The following is a 6995-nucleotide window of genomic DNA, read 5'->3' on the forward strand; positions in this document are numbered from 1 at the left end:
CTTCTAATCGCATAAGACGCACACCCAAAATATTAAGTGGTATGGTAGTGTAGTGGTTAGCATAATGTTATTACAACACCAGTGACCCGGGTTCAATTCCGGCCACTGTCTGTAAGGAGTTTGTATGTTCTCCCTGTGTCTGCGTGGGTTTCCTCCGGGTGCTCCGGTTTCCTCCCACATTCCAAAGACGTATAGGTTAGGCAGTTGTGGGCATGCTATGTTGGCGCCAGAAGCGTCGCGACACTTGCGGGCTGCCCCCAGAACACTCTACGCAAAAGGTGTATTTCACTGTGTGTTTCGATGTGCATGTGACCAATAGAGATCTTATCTTAACTTTTCCGGTATGCTGGAAGAATCTGCAGCACATTTTCATTGTTTTCTCAGTTTAATTTCCGAGAAATAACTGGGGGAGCTCTGACTCCATTTAAGCAAATGGAAAGCAAAGCAATTTTTTTTAGAAAATATACTTAGAAATTCTACCATGTAGCAGGAACTTTATGTGCATAATAATTAGTATATATTTAGCGTTTTTACTTGGGTAGTGACATGTTCGGCACAGCTTTGTGGGCCAAAGGGCCTGAATTGTGCTGTAATTGTTCTATGTTCTATGTTCTAAATATGCATTCCACGAATCGTGTGACATCTGATACATTGTTGTATAAGCCATTATTGTTCATTAAGTGCTGTTTGCCTTCAGTAAAGGATGCCTGGTTAGAAGCTCTATTCTGTAGCTTGTTTTATGGAACAGTAACATCGAAGAACTTGCAGAAGCTGCATTGGTGATTAGTTTGGGATCTTGCTGTTCAGGAGAGTAATCGAGTGTAAAGTGGATGAAAACAGGGGTCTCCGGGTATAGCAGCAACAGTGGCTGGCAGCAGATGTGTGGAAATGTTGGTGAACTGGATAGGTATGAGAGGTTGCAACCTTTTGTTCTGTACATGGAACGGGTGCCAGTGTATCTCTGAGCAAATTATTTTGTTGGGGTCCCAGGGGAGGACAGAGTGCAGAACAACAAAGCTGTACATTAAAAAAGGAAGCCAATAGCAAGACTAGTAGCAGGGCTGGAGAAATATAAAACAGGAATGTTTATTAGCACCACAAACCATGGATGATACTTCTTACATCAGCATTGTAAAAACTTTGAAGGCGTATGATAATCCAGTCATTTTGGAGATTTTCAGGAGTTATATATTAGGGATATGCAACCAGAGGCCAGAAGAAACGGTTACTGACTACATTCTTATAAAAGGTCACCAGTATGAAACATTAACTCTTTTTCTCTTTCCAGAGACCTTGGTTCAATCCTGACCTCAGTTGCAGTCTATGTGAAGTTTGCACGTTCTCTCCCTGACTGCATGGGTTTCCTTTGTGAGCTCCGGTTTCTTCCCACATTCCAAACACATGTGGGTTGATTGTCGGAGCGGAGCTGATGGGCTGAAGAGCCTGTTTCCATGCTATATCGCTCTATGACTCTATGACAGATATATAAACTGCATTGAACTAAGTTTAGCAATGAATCTTCTTCTCTCTTTTTCAGCTTATTGTTTTCTGTTTTTCTTTCAGATTTCTAATATCTGCAGCTTTTGGATTTTCTGCCTGAAATCTCAGCTTACAGAATCCAGCATTGGCGAACTGCTTCAGGTAGGTGTCTTTCAAATGGGAAAACCACTATGGGTGCAGCTAGTAGAACCCCTGCCTCACAGTTCCAGAGACCCTCGTGCTGGTTACATGCACTTTCTCCCTGTGATCATTTGGGTTTCTTCTGGGTGCTCCAGTTTCCTCTCACATCCTAAAAGCATGTGGGTTGACAGGTCAATTGGCCACTGCAAATTGACCCTAGTGAATTGATGAGGGGTGGAGTCTAGAGGGTTTGATGGGAATTTGGAGAGAATTAAATGAGATTAGTGTAGGATTACTGTAAATGGGTGCTTGATGGTCAGCCTGGTCTGATTGGACCAAAGAGCCTCTTTCCAAGTCAAGGCAAGTTTATTGTCTTGTGCTCAAGCACTTTGAGGTACAGTACAATGAAAACTTGCTTGCAGCAGCATCACAGGCATGTGGATATAAACAACACACAGAATGTAAATTATACATAAATAACACAGTGAAGAAAGGAAAAAAAAGACAATGCAAAAACAAGAATTTAATGGGAAAAAAAGACACAATCATAGACAAGTCTATGGTAGTGCAAGAGGTGGTCCACAGTATTCCATTGTTGAGGTAGGATTAAGAAACTGATGGTTATAGGAAAGTAGCTGTTCCTGAACTTGGTGGTGTGGGACTTCAGGCTTCTGTAACCCCTGCCTGATGGTAGCAGTGAGAAGCAGAGAACCCAGATAGTGGGGATCCTTGATGATAGATGCTGCCTTCTTGAGTGCTGTATCTTTCTGACTCTATGTACTGGCTCTCTCTCAGCATCCCCTACAAGCATGGCAATGATCTGACCCTCCATCCCACAAATGAAGAACCGACTCTCCTCTCCCTGTCCTATCCCTGAGTCTCTCACTTCCATTGACCTCTTCAGTAACCTACAAACCAGACCAGTAACTTATCTGTTTGCCTCCATGCAGTCAATAATGGCAGAGGAAGCAGAAGAAAGACCTTGCAGCATGTTAAACATGCAAGGCCTGTTCTATTTCATATAATGCCCAGGACCACATATCTAAATGTATTTTGCAGACGTGTCCTTTCTCATAAAACTATCACACACACTTCACCTTTAACATGTCTTTCCTGGTGCTGAATAATCTCTGGACTGAGAAATATCAAACCTGGTGATTATTTTGCACTAAAATGAGTACAACTCACTCCAATAAGGAGAACTGGTAGATATTAGATGTGCTTCAGCTGCTGTGGTTCTCTCTAGAAGAGCTGTAAGGCTAATATGTAACCTCGAACCATCACTCAATATCAGGGGCTATATCTCTTTCTACCAAGACAAAAAGCATTGCTTTATAAATAGGAACATTTCAATGGCATTCCAAACAGCATGCTGGATGCAGAGTAATTAGATTCAATTACCTAAGGCAGTGATTTGCTATTTTCTTGCCTTTCACTAACAGTGGCCTGCAATCCCATTCACGTGCTATGAAGCTCAAAAGGAAAACACCGAAGTGTGCTGTAATCTGATTCTCAATGACAGGTCTTCTGCTTCAGTTATGCTGGTAGATCCTGTCAAACTAAACCTCACTTTAATTTCTTTTTTATCTCCAAGCTCCGCTTTCTGATCTAACACCTTAAATTCCTTTCACAAAACTGAAATTGATAGACTTTTGCTAAGCAGAAGCAAGGTGGGTAAATGGGACTAAAATGCTGCTCAGCCACATGGCAATTAACTTTGATCCTTGTCATTGCTCTAAAATATCCCCATCACTAGGCTGAGTCATGTTTGTCCCTCTCCCTTTTTAGAACAAAGATATAATATTTCCAATTTTTTGGTCTTCGGATCCCATTCCCATATCAAAGCAGCTTCTGCAGTTTCCGCAGCTTCTCTCAACAGCCTGGGAAGTATCCCTTTCTGACTTTTCAAATTTGAACATTGATAGCCATTTAACTACATTCATTTTGTTTTCTATTACTAACCTTTCCAATTGTGTGGCTTGCTCCATCTTTACTTGGATATTGGCAGCCTCTTCTTCTCTAGTGAACCAAGTTGCAGAAAAGAATGGGATAAATGTCCAGATGCTGAAAATCTGAATTAATAATACTGCTAATGTTCAGCAAACCAGGTGAAAAAGTTAATGTTTTGCATTGATGGCCTTTCTTCAAAATTGGGAAAAGTTAGAAATAAAACAAATCTTAAGTTGCAGAAAAGTGGGGAAGGATGGAGAGAGCAAAAGAGGTCTGAGATAGGATTGACAGCTCTGTCAATGAAAGTGGAGGGGAATCCATGGTTAAGGACAAAGGAAGACCAAGAGGGATTGAATGATGGTGCTGGCTGAAAGAGGGTGGGGAAGGGGCATCTGGAGGAGGTGTAAGTAGGAGGAGATGAATTAAATCTGAAATACCAAAGGAGTAGAAAATTTCAGAAGTGTGAGATACAAGGCTGAAATGGCCAATAATCTGAAATTGTTTGAATTTATTGTTGAGTCCTGAGGGCTGCAATATGTCCAGTCAGAAAATGAGTCACTGTTCCTCGAGCTTCCATTCAGCTTCACTGGAATAGCGTAAGACACCAAAAACAGAGTGCTCGGAGTGAGAGTGGGTTGGAGAATTACGGTGGCAGGCAACTGGAAGCTCGGGGTTACCCTTGCGGACTGAACGGAGGTGTTCTTCTAAGCAGTTGCCCAATCTGCAATGGTTTTAAACAACTCTATCAAATTTCTCCTTAATTTTTATTCTCTCTAAAGAATGGAATAGATTGTTTGGGCCAAATGGCTCCTTCCTGTGCTGTATATCCTGTGAGATTCTATGATAAAACAAATGGATAGTAGTGAGCCAAAGAGAGGAAAGAGGTTACAAGAGGTGGCCAATTGCTTACTCACAGGTATTTGTAAAGAGACCCTTGACCAAGAAGAGGGAGATGGAAAGGCAAAGAGAGATAGTGGAAATAATTCCAGCGAGTTTGTCCAAGGTAATTGATGGTGAAGAGTTGCAGAGCAAATTGAATGGTCTCTCCATAAAGACTGACATCAGAACAACAAAGCTGAGTGCAGGTTGCAGACTTTGAGGATGCAAGGAACTGGAGAAATTTAAAGGGATCAATAAGAATATGGAATTGGAAATTAATGAACCAGGAGCCAGTGTATTTTGGCAAGGTTTGATGGATGGACCAGAGGGCACAAGATTGAATAAGAGAAGAAGAATTTGAGGTGAGGTTGAGGCTATGATGGGAGTAAAGTGGCAAGCCAGGAAGGAGATCATGTGGACATCAGTGTGGATATGAGGCAGAAATAAGTGGTTGGACCAAAGTAGGGTTGGGAGCAGGACATATTGTAGAAGAGAAATGGAGGTCTTTATGATAGAAAGGAAATGAGATGAACATTTAGAAAGCCAAAGCAGTCATCATGGATTGTAAAGAACAAGTCACACTTGCATGATATATGGATTTTTTAAAAAGAATACCTTGATATGGGGAAAGTGATGGATATTATGCAAATTAATTTTTCAGCCTTTATGATAGAGAGGAAATGAGATGAAAGCTCAGTGTAAATTGAGTTGCCAAACTACTGCATAGTCTCACTTTGTCTGTGGTTGGGGAATTTAGCTTAGTGATTGACAAGAGAAGATGTCTGCAGTAGGAGGTAAAGGTCTTTCAATACCTTTGCAGAGGAAATTAAGGGTAACTCAAGGAGCAAAGCTAAGTGCTTTCACAGGACAGAGGAAAATAGAGATGGAAAAGGTGGAGCTTGATACTGTCAGCGCACAATTGGAACCAGATAATATCGACAATAGTAATAATAAAGAGAGGAAGAGGTGAGGCAATGATAGAACCTCAGGGGACACCAGAGTTTGTTTTAGGACTGCCAAGTTCTTGATATATAGATTATGGTGATATTGAAGACCTGCCTGTAAAATGCAAGGGGTTTGGTGAATTCAGAAGAAAGGAAAGAGGATGAAGGGTGTGAGGAGATGTTGAAATCAGAGAACACAGGAAGAGACAAGGAGAATATTTTGTGGAGGAGGTTGGGAGGGTGGTGGTGGAATTATTAGATAACAAAATTTTAAAGGAAAAGGAAACAGGAGACTGAAAAAACACACAGAGTCAGAGACAAGAATAACAGTAGAGGGCTCGGGGCACAGTAATATCCAACTTTCACATGCAATAAAGAATTCATCATTCTTGATAACATTCCCTAAAATACCTAGACATTAGCACTTCTCCCCCTTTGTCTTCTACTCTCTCTACCTAAAATCACTTGATTCTTTGTGCCACGGCATTACTTGTGATTTTCCTTTCTGTCACTGTCCCTTGACAAACAGTAGAATCGTGTTCAGCACACCCTCAGTTTCCCATAATGTACCCTGGCTGAGCAGAACCCCCTGCAAGTAGCATAAAATCATAAAATCACCCAGCTGGAATCCATAATATGACATGACATTAATGAATATTTAGAAAGCCAAAGCAGTCATCATGGATTGTAAAGAACAGGTCACGCTTGAATGATATATGGATTTTTTTCAAAGAATACCTTGATTTGGGGAAAGTGATGGATAATATGCAAATTAATTTTTCACAAGGCATTTGATAAGGTGCCTCGTGAAAGATGCTTTATTAAAATTAAGGCACGTAGAATGCTGCCTCAAAGATAGAGGAAAGGATAGTGGACGGAAAGCAAAGTGTAGAAAAATGAACATTTCTTGGATTAAAGTAGTCATGGTACAGCCTAGAATCTGTGCTGAAATTACCTGTATTTTCTAGAAACAGGGGAATCACACTGAAGTTTGCTAATGATACTAAGACAATAAGATATGAAGCCTTGAAGGAAGAATGAGAGAGGTTGAAGGAAGACTTTCAAGGTTGAGGAGATTGCTACAGTTAATGACAGAGAAATAGTTGATTTGGGGGAAAATGACATGAAAACAAGTATAGATGAACAAAGTAGAGATTTTCATCATCATTTAAGCAACCTGGAATGCACTGTCTGAGAAGCTGACTTGTTGTGAGAGGCAAGTGCTCTCATAACAATAACTGAGTGAGCGCTTGTATCTCCAAAGCATAGTAGGATTACTATAGATGGGTACTAGATGGTCAGCATGGACATGGTGGGCTGAAAGGCTTGTGTCTGTGCTGTATGACTCTAATATGACTTTGAGACCGTAGAACCGTAACATATTCAATATTGGTGCAAAATTGCTCCTCCCACCCCCAACCACTCCTTCCCCAGCAGAGCTCTGATAATAATTGGTGAATTGTGAGAGAATGCAATAAAGCAAGCAAACTTGAAGCAAATTGCAGAAATAAATACTAAAGAGGCTGTAAATGCACATCGAGGTAGTTTTCCTCACTGAAGAAATGGCAAGTGCCTGACAGGCTAAGCATGCCACCTGGCCTG

The sequence above is a fragment of the Pristis pectinata genome, chromosome 1 (genome assembly GCF_009764475.1).
Source record: "Pristis pectinata isolate sPriPec2 chromosome 1, sPriPec2.1.pri, whole genome shotgun sequence".
Classification (NCBI taxonomy): Eukaryota; Metazoa; Chordata; class Chondrichthyes; order Rhinopristiformes; family Pristidae; genus Pristis; species Pristis pectinata.